The sequence below is a fragment of the Megascapheus bottae genome, chromosome 1 (assembly GCF_031878675.1).
Source record: "Megascapheus bottae isolate mThoBot1 chromosome 1, mThoBot2.hap1, whole genome shotgun sequence".
NCBI lineage: Eukaryota > Metazoa > Chordata > Mammalia > Rodentia > Geomyidae > Megascapheus > Megascapheus bottae.
In genome coordinates this window covers 29,744,515-29,757,586 of record NC_143509.1, presented here as the reverse complement: position 1 = coordinate 29,757,586, position 13,072 = coordinate 29,744,515, and the positions used below count along the sequence as shown (strand labels likewise).

The window sequence follows — 13,072 nt, the reverse complement described above, 5'->3', positions numbered from 1 at the left end:
GCAGAAAATTCCATCATACAGTCCAGTAAAAACAAGCACAGAGAAAAAGGGAAGACACCAAAAAAGTCACAAGAGTAGCACATAAGAATAGCAGATTTCTTTACAGAAACTTTAAAGAGGGGGATTTTTAATGATATAGTTTAAGCACTTAAAGCCACTGCCAACCCAGAATACTCAGCAAAACTATCATTCATAACAGAAGGGCAGATAAAAATACTTCATGCCAGGCATAGTGGCTCACATCTATAATCCTAGCTACACAGCAGGCTGAGTGAGATCTGAGGATCAAGGTTCAAAGCCAACCTGGGCAGAAAAGGACCTGAGACTCTTATCTCCAATTAACCTCTAGAAAACAGGAAGTGGGACTTGGCTTAAGGGTAGGGCGGTAGCCTTGAGCTGAAGAGCTCAAACCTCATGACCCACACAAAAAAATACATATATATATATATATATATATATATATTTCATGACAAGAAAAACAATTTACGACAACTAGAGATAGAGGAGGAAGAAAAAGACCATGAGACACTTACCTGCGATTGCCCATTAGAAAACTGGAAGTGGTGCTGTGGCTCAAAGGGGTAAGGCGGTAGCCTTGAACTGAAGAGCTCAGAGACAGCGCCCAGGGCCCAGAGTTCAAGCCCATGACCAACAAACAAAAAATAATTACTGATGAAAAAGAGGGTATCCCAACAAATGAAAATGAATCCAGAAGGTCATGAAGGAAGACTTAGAAAATCTACATGAAATGGATAAATTTCTAGATGTACTTGACAATAATGAAATCAAGAAGACAGCAACTGCTAGACCCTGTGTCCCTCCTGGGACTTGAACTCAGGGCTTAGACCCTGCCCCTGCTCAAGACTAGCTGTCTACCACTTGAACCACAGCTCCATTTCCAGCTTTTTTTTTTTTTTTTGCCAGTCCTGGGGCCTGAAGTCAAGACCTGGACCATGTCCCTGAGCTTCTTTTTGCTCAAGGCTAGCGCTCTACCACTTTCAGCTTTTTCTGTTTATGTGGTACTGAGGTATGAGTTATGAAGTATGAGGACCCGAGGCTTCATGCAATCTACCACTAAGCCACATTCCCAGCCCACAGCTTTTTGTTGTTGTTGTTTAATAGTTCATTGGAGATGAGTCTCGCAGGCTTTCCTGCCTAGGCTAGCTTTGAATTGTGAGGCTCAGATCTCAGCTTTCTGAGTAGCTAAGGATTGCAGGCATGAGCCACAGGCACCCGGCTAGTTGTGATTTTCTAACAGCACAAGTAAGGTAACTACTCGCAATACAAGATGTGATAGATTTCGAAACACCTGCAAGAATACCCAATTCCCAAAGGAGAGGTCTGATTAAAAATTAAGGAGATGGATGTGGTTAATGTGATTACACAAAACATTCATGTATCAAATCATTGCACTGTACCCTCAAAACAAAATAAGATGTTCAAATGTCTCAATAAAAACAAAGGATGATTTCGGGGAAAGCATACAAAACTTATACTACAGCTTCAAGTATGTGAGTGGGCGGGAGCGGTCCCAGCCCCAGCCAATCAGAGTGCAGCGCTAGCACCCGCTCGCCCAATCACAGCCGCGGGCAGACTCGTACAGGTGTTGATTGACAAGGCAAAACCTCTGGGCCGCAATTGGCAGGTCCGTGTGAGCCAATGGCAGCCACAAGTGGAGCTAATGAGCCGACCCCAAGGCACCTGGGCAGACCCACTGCCCTGACTGGGCTGCACACGACACCTTAGGCCGGCCCAAAAGGACCCCCACGGGCAGCAGCTGCCTCAGAGCGCGGGCCAGGTCGACTCGGAGCTCCGACAACGGTTGCCCTCGTCTACGTCCACGAGGCGGTTGGCCGATGCCCAAGGGCTAAGTACGTGCACGTGCGTAGGAACGTGCGTAAGTACCGCCTTTGTCTCCTCATTGGCTGACTTCCTGCCCGTCATCACCACTCACAGTCTCCACACAAGTGAGTGGCGGCTCAGTAACCAATGACCACCGAGAGGAAGCTAGTGTACCTCCTCCTAAGCCCCACCCCGGAAGCTAGGGAGAGGCCATCACCCACAGTGCGGGACTCGCCCAGAGGAATCCTGGGAGTGTGACGCCAGGGTGAAAGACACATCCGGACCAGGCCTCAGGTAAGACCGCACCCCACCCCACGCCACCCCACGCCACCCCATACCGCCAGACAAGTAGCGTGGCAGCAGCCGTGCACTCACGGGACCCAGAGGCTCAGGCCTGGCGCCAGGCCTGCGCCAGGGAGCGCGAAGGAGAGGGGCGGGGCGGAGCCCAGGCAGGGGTGGGTCCCCAGCGTGGGGTAGGCCAGGGGCGGGGTGGAGCCCAGGCAGGGGTGGGTCCCCAGCGTGGGGTAGGCCGACCTAGCCCTTCTCTTTATTACTCAAAGCCTGAGCACTGTCCTTGGGCTTGCTCAAGGCTAGCACTCTACCATTTGAGCCACAGCACCACTTCTGGCTTTTTCTGTGTATGTGGCACTGAGGAATCGAACCCCGGTCTTCGTGCATGCTAGGCCAGCACTGGGCCCTGTCTCTAAGCTTTCTTATGCTCAAGGCTGGCGCTCTACCACTGCAGCCATAGCACTGCCTCCGGCCTTTTCGGCCATTAATTGGAGATAAGTCTCCAGAACTTTTCCTTCTGGGCTGGATTCTAACTACGATCCTCAGATCTCGCCTCCTGAGTAGTTAGAATGACAGGTGTGAGCCACCGCACTCAACTTTATTTTTAAAAAAAAAGGGGGGGGAGGGCAGGAGTTTGGCCTAGTGGTAGAGTACTTGCCTAGCATGCATGAAGACCCGGGTTCAATTCCTTGGTACCACATACATAGAAAAAAAAAGCCAGAAGTGGTGCTGAGGCTCAAGTGGTAGAGCCCTAGCCTTGAGAAAATCCAGGGACAGTGCTCTCAGGCCCTGAACACAAGCCCAGGACTGGCAAAAAAAAAAAGGGGGGGGGGGATAATTGTATAATTGTTGAATTATTTAAAGACAAAATCTCATAATCTCACCAGGTGCTGGTGGCTCACATCTGTCATCCTATTCAGGAGTCTGAGATGTGAGGATTGCAATTCAAAGCCAGCCTGGGCAAGAAAATCCCTGAGACCCTTATCTCCAATTAACCGCCAAAAAACTGGATATGTCACTGTGGCTCAAGTGGTAGAGCACTAGCCTTGAACTGAAGAGCTCAGGGACAGCGCCCAGGCCCAGAGTTCAAGACCTATGACCAACAACAACAAAAAAAAAAAATCAAGAAGAAAAGGGGTCTCAGGCCCTTGGTAGCCAGTCTAGAGTCTAAAATGGGCTGCAAGGAATCTCCCAGTGTGGATATCCAGTGCTTCTCTGTCCCCCATTACCCAGCCCCTCCCCAAGTCATCCTGCTGTGTAATCATTGCTTCCAAACATACCCTTCCCATCTCCTGCCAGAGCCCCCACCTCCACCCTAATAAGGAAACCATCTCAATTGTTTTTTAAATGTCCGTACTTGCTCGGAAATGAAACGGGTGATGGTGTCAGCATGGCTCCTGTGAAGATGGGTGCCATCTCCAAAGATGCCCCTTTCTTTGTAAAAATGGGTTGTGCAGTTGCTGCTGTGGACTTCTACATGGCACCCGGGAATAGATCCCTTCTGCAGTGTGCTTGTCCTGGGAGTTTGCAGGCTCCAGTGAGCACAGCACCATCAAGCAGCAGGGGGTGTTCTGGGGGGGGAGATGAAAGGTTTTCTAGATCCCTCTTTCCCCCTGTGTGACAAAATTGTTCATCCTTCATGATTTAAAAAAAAAAAAGCCCTGAAGAGGGGCCAGAAGCATAGCCTAGTGGTAGAGTGCTTGCCTAGCATGCACAAAGCCCTGGATTCCATTCCTCACTACCATATACACAGAAAAAGAAGTGGTGCTGTGGCTCACGTGGTAGGGCACTAGCACTGAGAAAGACAGCTCAAGGGCAGTGCCCAGACCCTGAGTTCAAGCCCCAGAACTGGCAAAAAAAAAAAACCCTGAAGAAACTAGGAATAGAAGGAATACAACTCAACACTGGAAAGGCTTCATATAATAAGAATCCAGCTGCCATCCTGATGATGATGGGAAAATGAATGAATGCAGCCACTGGAGAAATCAGTATGGAGGCTCTCTCAGAGGAGGCAAGAAGGAACGAGGAGAGTGCTAGGGGAGATGAAGTTTAAACCCAGAACTTCCCCCTGGGCCTCAAATGTAGGGCCTCACCTGCCCCTCACATCCTGGTCTGGTCAGAAGACAAACAGAACAATGGTCCTGTGCCCCGCGATGAGAGCTAGGGATAGGGCTAGGCTGGAGGGGTAGAAGTGACTAGGGAGTCCCATTGTCCTAGGGGAAGGACACAGAGGACAGGAGCTGGTGAGCACCAGTGAGGCCTCATGTCCCCTCCTGATGGGTAGTCACCCCATCAGCCTCCCTAGAGGGTGAGCCCCCCACTTCCCACCTTCTGCAACTAACCATGGAACAGGGGCTGAGGTCTGAGGGCTCCCAGGACCCATGAAAGACAGCTAGGGATAATGTGTGTCTTCTGTCATCCCCACTGAATCTAACCTGACATGGCTTCCTGAGGATCCAGCTTCGGACCTTTGACTGAGACCTGGGCAGTGTTCATACCCTGGTCTATCTGTCTGCCTTCTCCAGGCAAGTGCTGAGGTTTCTCTGCCCAGTGACGCCTATAGAAGCCTTATGGCCCCTCAACAGGTACAGCCCAAGGAGCACATGAGGTTGGGAGGGGTCCTGGGTGCCAGTGGGTCCGTCTCCTGGTGCCGGGATTGGGAGACCAAGCCTGGAGGAGGGCAAAAACAGTATGAACTGCTAGGGACACAGTGCCTGCTGTTCTGGAGGGCACTTAGTGCCAGCACCTATTCCTTGTAGGCCTTTGTGTGTCCTGCCCAAAGCACCATTCTCTGCTGTCCTCAGAGCCCCTGATGGCCTCCAAGGCAGACTTGGCTTTGTGGCCATCCTGGAAGAAGCCGAAATGAATCCATCCGTGTACAGAGTCCTGGCCAGGTTCTGGACTTGGGGCAGCCCCATGAGTCCAGCCAGCACTGGGACCATAGGGCCAGGTCTTAGCCTCTGTCCCCTGTCACAGCCCCAGTGCACAGGCAGGATGGGGTGACCCAGTGTGTGGCCAAGAGCAGGCTATGGGATGGTGGGCGCCAGCCTGGGCTTCGAGATCCTATCCATTCCTCAGTGTTTGTCGCCCCCTAGTGTCTGTTTCAGGGAACACTTGGTCACTGGAGGACCACAGCTTGTTTTCTGCCCATCTCTCACTCCCTGGCCACATGGACTTTCCCAATCTTCCCCAGTTTCCTTGGCTATATGCATTCATGTTTCCACCTGTCCTTTCCCCAGGGGAAAGAAGCTACAGGCTTCCAGCTGGCATGAGGAGAAAGCAGACAAGCCAAGTAAAGGCTGCAAGCAGAGCTGACCTGGTGAGGGAGCAGAGCCCCTTCTTTCCATATTGGGTGGGCTGCCAGCCCTGCTCCCAGCCCCCTCCCCCATCTCCTTGGCAACCTGGCAGGAGGGGGTGGCTGCAGCCAGCCAGGCCCAGGAGAGGGCATCGTGCCAGGTTGGCAGTACTGCAGCTGGCTACAGCTCCAGTACCTCCACAAGGAAGTCCCCTGGGTGCAGCAGCCATGCTCCAGGGGGGCTGGTGGGGGCCACTGTGCCCTTCTGGCCACACTACCAGCTGTCCTGGCCCATGAAGCTCACTTGGGGCCTAGAGAGCAGGTGGCAGCTGTGACGCGGTGCTCACAGCCGGGCCCTGCCTGGTGGGGCGGGTTCCCTGGCGATCAGAAAGGATTATGCTACCCCCAAAGCCCAGCTGCTGCTCTCCTGGGCACCAGGCTGGGTGGGGCACTCACTGACTTGTGGCCAAGGCTGCTGAGGGGGCAGCGTTGACCCCCAGGGCCGAGGTGAACTTGGAGTGTGTGCTTATGTTTCCAGGACAATCCAGGCCTTGATGCCCACAAACTGTAGGTCAGTCATGGTTGTCTGCCAGGGTCTATGGGCTTTGTCCTCCCCTGGGAGATGTGGTGGGTGGCAAGGGTGGCGTGGACCTGCTCACCCTCTCTCCTTCCCCACAGGTGCGACGGCCACACAGCTGCCACCATGGGGTCTGAGGACCACGGGGCCCAGAACCCCAGTTGCAAGATCATGACGTTCCGCCCAACCATGGAGGAATTTAAGGACTTCAACAAATATGGCCAGCTGTCTCCACTTTGTCTTGCATGCCTGTGTTTCTTGCTTTGCCCAAGGGCGGCCCAGTCAGTTCTGCAGAGTTCCTGGGGGAATGTCCTGTGTAAGTGAATGGACCCTGCCTGTGCGTGCCAGACCCAGGTCACTGGCTGCAGGATCTTTGGTTTATCCCTCCCCGCCACTTAGAAATGGAGGCAGGGGAGAATGCTAGAGGGGAGCCATTCATCAGGGTACATCAGACACATAAACTGACCATGGATAGAATCCCTTTATACAACTACTTTAATAGAAATGCATATGCATTTTTAAAAAGGAAGAAATGAAGGAAACATTCTAGCAGGCTGAATCTGGGACAGGATCTGAGGGCTGTGATTGGAGGACACTCCCTGCAGTAGCTTCTGACCTCTCCTAGCACCCATTGCACCTGGAAGGACAGCTCAGCCCCATTCCCTTGCTCTCCAGGGTGGGGCTGCTCCCCTGCACTCTCCCTCCAACCTCCCCCACCCCACCCCACCCCACCCCTGCTTCCCAGGTGGCTGGCACCACACCTTTCCTAGCTTTCCTTGGGGCTTGTCTCCTAACTGACCCTCAGTCTGTCATAAGTTATCAGGTTCAGTCTCCTCCTGTGTCAGAAGATGGCATGCCCCCTCCCCATAGGGTGAGTGAGGGCGGCCTGGCCTTCCTTCCTTCCCCTGCACACCATCAGCCTGTCCCCTGCCACCAGGCCATTCCAGCACACGGCACCTGGCAGCAAGGCAGCCATGATGGGAACTGCACTGCAGTGTCACTTCTAAGGTGACTTTAATGGCCCTGTCACTCCCCTCATCCATGTCACTCAGTCACCTGAGTGAGACTGCTAATGACCTTGCTGGTCATCAGCTCTCACTGCAGTGCGGGCAGCTGCATCAGAAATGGCCCGGCTGACCTTCCCACGCCATTTCTATGGACTCAGCCGCAGAGGCAGGGCTCCTTGTCACATGGCTCCTTGTCACATGCTTCCTGTGCTCAGCACACGTAGCTGCATGCCCAGACACCACCTCCCAGCAAAGATGGCCGACAGTGAGCTGCCTGGCTTCCTCCCACACTGTCCTCCACAAGCAGCTGGGGCCAGGACCAGGCCGAGAGGCCAGGGAAGGGGCAGGCTCCAGGCAACCCTTCTCAACCCGGGGAAGCCAGGGTCCTTCCTGGGAACCCAGGGTTCAGTCAAACCGTGAAACCACACCCTCAAACCAGGGAGTCCTTGACTGTCCTTGGGAATCTGGTGAGGGTGGGCAGGGCACCCAGGCCTCCCCGCGCCTCAGGCACACCCAGATATGTGTCTGTCTTCCTCTCCCTCTCAGACAGAGCCCAGTGCCTGGTACCCTAAGCCAGGGACCCTCGCTGATGCCCCCTGGGAAGATGGTCCTTTCAAACAAGGGCCATCTTCAGGGGGCCCGGTCAGGGTATCACTGTTGAGGGCATCGCATGCTCTTAGGGGAAGAGGTTGGGGGAAACCTGGGCCGGGGGGGGAGGGGGGGGGGGCCTAACATGGAAGCTAGATCTTAATCTTTATGACCACAAAAGGCAGGTTTGTTTTGTTATGAGTGGTGGAGTGAAGCAGGATCAGGACTACCTAGGCAGATGGAGACTCCCAGGTCCTCCCCCTCTGGGCCTCAGTTTCCCTGTCTGTGAATAAGTTGATGCAGAAATGACTTGTCCATGGATAGGAATGTGCCTGTGATGGACAGACAACCCCACCCCTCTAGGGATTAGCAAGGAAGAATCCTCCTCCCTCCCCAACCCTGGAGGGACCGGGCAGCATGTCTCCTTTGGTACAGGGGCATTTCTAGTTGTCACGACTGGCAGGTGAGGGCCAGGGCTGCCCAGAACGAAAATCGGGTGCCCAGTGCCCACAGGGCCTGGGTGAAAACCTGTTCTCAAGGAAACACCCCTCCCGGTCATGTCTGCACATTGGTGACAAGATTTCAGGACCATCAAGGAACATGACCTACACTGTCCTCCAACCTCCTCCCTCTCTGGACAGCTCTGGGATTCCTCCATGCTTCCCTGTGCGTGTGGAAGGCCTCCCTTGAGTTCCCGACTCCCAGCCCTCACCCCTGCAGGGCTAGCCATGGTGAGGAGGGGTGGATCACCTGAAGCCCACCGAAGGAGGTCAGCATTTGATATGGAGCTCTGAGCCACCGACCACCTGTGGGAGGGGGAGGAGGCACTGCAGGGCCCAGGGGCCCTGAGCCATCAACCACCTGTAGTTGGGGCGGCCTGAGCTGATGCGCAGGGGCACGGGAGGGGGCTCCCTCTCTGTCCTCTCAGTGGTGCTGGATTTCGTCATTCATTCGTGGGGGAGGGACAGGAAGACGCAGTGCCGCAGAAAAAATAATCCCTTCCAGAGGCTTCGCGCAGGAGCACCTGCTGGCTGCGGCTGCGAGTTCAAGTTCGCCTCCTCCGCAGTGCAAATCCTTTTCCCTGCCAAGAGGAAGGGGTCCTTCTCCCTCATCCTGCGCTGGGCCTGACTTCAGCTCCGGGGGGTGTGGGGACCCCATCCAGAGGCGGAACCACATCCTCCAGATGTGGGGTGCGGTGAGTCCCCGGTGAGCCGCGCGCGCCCCCGCATTGAGATCCCCGCTTCCCACCTGGGGACAGCGAGGAACCCGGCACGGCTGGTGCTGGATTCTTAGCACATCGCACACAAGTTCGGGAAAAGAAGAGGAATCCCCGAGCTTGCCCGGCTGCCCTTCTCCCCACCCGGTAGGCAAGCCCCACTCCACAAGGTAATAAACCCGTTCCTGCCCGCCATCCGCAGCTGCCTGGAGCCCTGCGGACGCTGTAAGTAGGGACGGAGCAGAGGCTGGAACGGGGCTTTTTCCCTCCCTAGCTCTCATCGGGCCTCCAAACTGGGAACCGTGACTTGCAGGTAGACCAGGAGGCCCGCAGGAGGTGGGGGGGGGGGGACCCGCGGGAGGCGCGCGCACGGGGTGGAGGTGCAAAGGGAACCAGAGGCGCGTGCTGGGGGAGCCGCGCGCGCGCGCCCCGGGAGGCGCGTGCGGGATGGAGGCGCGTGCGGGAGGAGGCGCGCGCGCGCGCGCGCGGAGGGGGGGAGAGGTACAGGTGGGAGGAGGCGCTCAGGGAGCGGAGGCTCAATGGAGACGGGGAGACGGGGAGGGGAGAGGAGAGGAGAGGTGGGACGGGAGGAGGCGCGCGCTGAGAGGCGCGGAGGCGGGGGAAGAGGGGAGGCGCGCGGGGAGGAGGCGCGCGGGAGCGGAGGCGCAGCCAGGGAGGGGGGAGGTGTGTGTTTTGCGCCCCAGGTCTCCGGCCTTCTCCAAGCCCATCTGCCTATCGCAGTCTCCGGGCTGGAAAGCCGCAGGGCTTCTAGATAAAAGTTGCCCCCCTGGCTGGGCTGGGAGGAAGGCGAGAAGCCCCTCGCTCTGGCAGAGGGTACAGCCCGGCCCCCCTAGCGGGTACCCGGGGCCTCAGCGAGGGCCTCGACCAGGGGCTGCGGGAAGTCTCAGGATCCGAGGGTGGTCACCCAGGCAACGCGGTCAGCGCATGCGCGCTGCTGTCCAGGGGCGGAGGAGGCGGGGCCCGACTCCAGCCCCCTCAGCTCTCCCCCGGCCCCCTCCTCCGGCTCGCCGCTGGCAGAGGCTTCGCGGGCTCTGATTGGCTGCTTTTTTGTGCAGGGGGCGGGGCCAGCCCTGCTGCAGCAGCCGCACCCCTGACGGCGCCCAGTGGTGCCAGCGGCTGAGGGCAAGGCGCCACCCACAGCCACCCGCGCCGGGGCGGGTGCAGATTTTCTGGTGGCGCATTGCAGATGCAAACACAAACCAGGGGCAAATAAATAAGTAAGTGGCGGGGTGGCTTGGTTCCTTAGCGGATGGGTGGGGGTCGGGGGGAGGTCTAACCGCCATTTCTCCTTTCAAGGACAGCCAGGGGTCTTGGCGGGCAGGGAGCTGACGTCCCCAGGATTCAGGGGTGCGTCATTCCGGCCCCGGCGGAGGTTGGGGCGCAGAGCCCCACGCGCGGCGGCGGGGGCTGCGGCTGCCGTCGCCCCCCAGACACTGCTCTGGGCCGCGGGAACGGCGCCCCCTGCAGCCATCCGGAGGAGCCCCAGAAGCTGGTAGGCGGGTGCAGGGCCACGAATGGCAGCCTCTGGACCGGAGGGAGCTTGGATGGAGGCCCAGAGCCACCATGGGGGGAGGGGGCGGAGTCATGGTGCAGCCAGTCCTCGGGTTCGCCACCAGCTTTTCGGGAATTAGTGAGATACCTGGAGGGTCGGGAGGAGAGATCGGGGCGCGGGGGAGGGGGGGAGGCTGGAGGGGCCACTGTTAATGTTTCTTGTGTTGCAGGGAGCACTGTTAATGCTTCTTACGTTGCAGGGATTTTTTTGTTATTTTTGTTTGCTTGAGATCCTACTGTGGGGGGAGGGGGTGGAATGGTCCCCGTCCTCTTCCCCCCCGCCCCAGGCACGGCCACATCCCATCCCGGGAACTGGTGCCTGGGAGCTCGCTTGGGAAAAGGGTCTTGGCGGATGCAGTCGGGTTGTGGTTGCAGTGACGAAACCATCTTGGGAGGGGGCGGGCACCGAGTCTGATGACTGGCGTGCTGAGGGGGCGGGGGAGGGGGCGCGGGAGGCAGGGCGATGCGGCAGAGATGGAGTGACGCGTCCTCACCCCAGGATGGGCCGGGATCTCGGCAGGCTTCGGGATGAGCCGGCCTGCGGCCTCCAGCGGGAGAGATCCCGTCTCTCCTGCTGAAGCCCGTGGCCGGCGGTCCGTGGTGGCTTGGTTGTGGCCTCGACTAGGAATCGAGTCCCGTTGTGCTCTCCTCATCCCTCCCGAGTCATTGCGGTGGTTTCCTGCCTGCTCCACGAATGCATCAGATTCATCTCGACCGCGGGGTAGAGATGCCTGTGATGTTTGCCCTGTCAGATATGCGCATCTCCTGGTTTGCATTTTAATGAACCATGCAACCCTACCCTGGCCCCGCCCAGCACTCTTTCCTATTTCTCACTCTGGTTTTTCATTCAGTATAATGTACTTTCTTTTTTCATTGTGGCTCTCTCTCGGAAGACACTTCGTACAGGTGACTGCATGAGTCTGCATTTTTATTTAGAGACCTTTTTAAAGCCAGGTAGTGTGCAGGGCCCTTGGGAAGTTTCCCAGGGGGCAGGGTAGGGCAGTGGGATTTGGGCTCCAAGGAATGAAGAAGGAAAGAAGTAGAAGAAAGAAAGACGTAGTGGGCAGACAGACAGATAGCTGTGTCAGATGGCCCAGCCGTTGTCAGTAGCAGCTGTTGCTCCCATAGTGCCCTGGGCGCTGTCCTGGCTTACACACATGTAGCACCACGTTCCGTTCAAACTAGGCTCCTGGCCAATTTTTGTTTTTAATTTGGCAGTGTATACCCAACATAAAACCCACTAGGAACACAGCAGCTCAACAGCAGTAGGCAGTCACATGGCTAGGAAGCCATGACCACACCCATCGCCTGCACCAAAGCTCAGTCATCCCCCCCCCCCAATCCTATATCAGGGTCCCTGAGGATCTGACCACAGCTGGGGGGGGGTGTCCTGCAGTGTATGTGCTCCTGTATCTCCGTCCTCACATCCCTCACAGGGTAGCAGACGTCACCGTGTTCTTCCCCTTCATGGCTGAGTGGTACATATGCAGAGCACAGGGCAGTCTTGCTTTGTGGAGCAGGGGAGAAGGCGTGTGTTCTGCACTGCGGCTGAGCAAAGTATGGCCCCCGACTCCTTTGGTCGCCTCTCCTATGACAAGCCAGGGTCTGCGGGGGAGGGGTAGTCACTGTTGTTGATTTGTGTTTTTGCTGGAGAGGTGATTTTTTTTTTTTAATGATACAGCCTGTAGGGTTGAAGTGCGGTGTTGTCTCTGTTGGAGACAGCAGTGACCTTGTTCCACTATGACGTCACTGTGGATGAGCCAGGTAGACAAGTGAAATCAGGCATCTTTAGACAATGCACTGTCATCAGTTGAGGAAGATGTCATAGCCTGAGGCGGATGGGGACCTAGCTGTGGCCCCAGAGAACAATGGCGGCCACTTCAGACAGGGAAAACCAGTACAGACTCCACTGTGTCCTCCTCTTCCCAGGCTCCTTGTGAGGACCATCCAGCATAGGAATCACTTAGCACAATACGTGCTTGGGATAAGCAGTAAGAGGGCAAATACCACCCAACAGGGCAGTAAGGGCAGCTTCCCTTATCCAGCTCCACCTGCAGGCTGCAGCAAGGCGTCGGGAATTAACCCTGCAGCCAGGCTGCCACCTGGACACCAAGGGGAAGGTGTAGGGCCACACACCAGACACTAGAGGGCTCCCCTTGGCACAGGCCTCCCACTGCACCTGTCCACGAATTACCTAGACGTCGTGGGCTTCATGGAAGGTGGCAAAGGTCCATTGTACCTTATGCCTGTGGCCCATTTCATAGTCAAAAGGGCAAATACAATTTGACATCCATGTTGCACCCAGAGGGATGAGAGGACAAACATCCCAGTGAGGTGGACTCTGAACCACAGCCTGAGGGGTGGGGTAGCACCACAGGGTCTCCCTGAGGAAGCACCCAAGGCTAGCTGGGCCAGGGAGCACTGAGGGCGCCAGAAGCTGGTGGTTCATAGGAACACAGCAGAGGGAGACCTTCCAGATAGAAGGAAGGTCAGGGACCTTGGTTGGAATTTAGAATAGGGTTGGCAAGAAGTAGGTGGCCATTTTAAGGTTCCTGGAAGGCGTGGGCTGAGAGAAGCTGGCGATGGGGGAGTCAGAAAACCAAGACCTAGAGGAAGGTCCTAAGCCATTGAGAAGGAAGGTACTGGTATTTTCACTCTGGAGCTTCACCTCTGCTTGATTGGCG

The 13,072-nt window shown here is 56.5% G+C and overlaps 1 protein-coding gene and 1 long non-coding RNA gene across 2 annotated transcripts in view; both read left to right on the top strand.

Annotated features, from left to right (window-relative positions):
* The first annotated feature begins 1,648 nt into the window (after positions 1 to 1,648).
* On the top strand, positions 1,649 to 8,313 carry LOC150068761 (uncharacterized). Its single transcript, XR_016534899.1, has 4 exons — positions 1,649 to 2,136; positions 5,373 to 5,452; positions 6,107 to 6,321; positions 8,242 to 8,313. It is a non-coding gene; the product is annotated as an uncharacterized LOC150068761 (long non-coding RNA).
* Positions 8,314 to 10,258: 1,945 nt separating this feature from the next.
* Positions 10,259 to 13,072, top strand: part of Zfr2 (zinc finger RNA binding protein 2) — a 31,535-nt gene continuing 28,721 nt past the window's right edge. The window contains exons 1-2 of the mRNA XM_090341561.1: positions 10,259 to 10,329; positions 11,282 to 11,294. The gene's annotated coding sequence lies outside the window, so the exon portion shown is untranslated. The remainder of the gene's footprint in view (positions 10,330 to 11,281; positions 11,295 to 13,072) is intronic.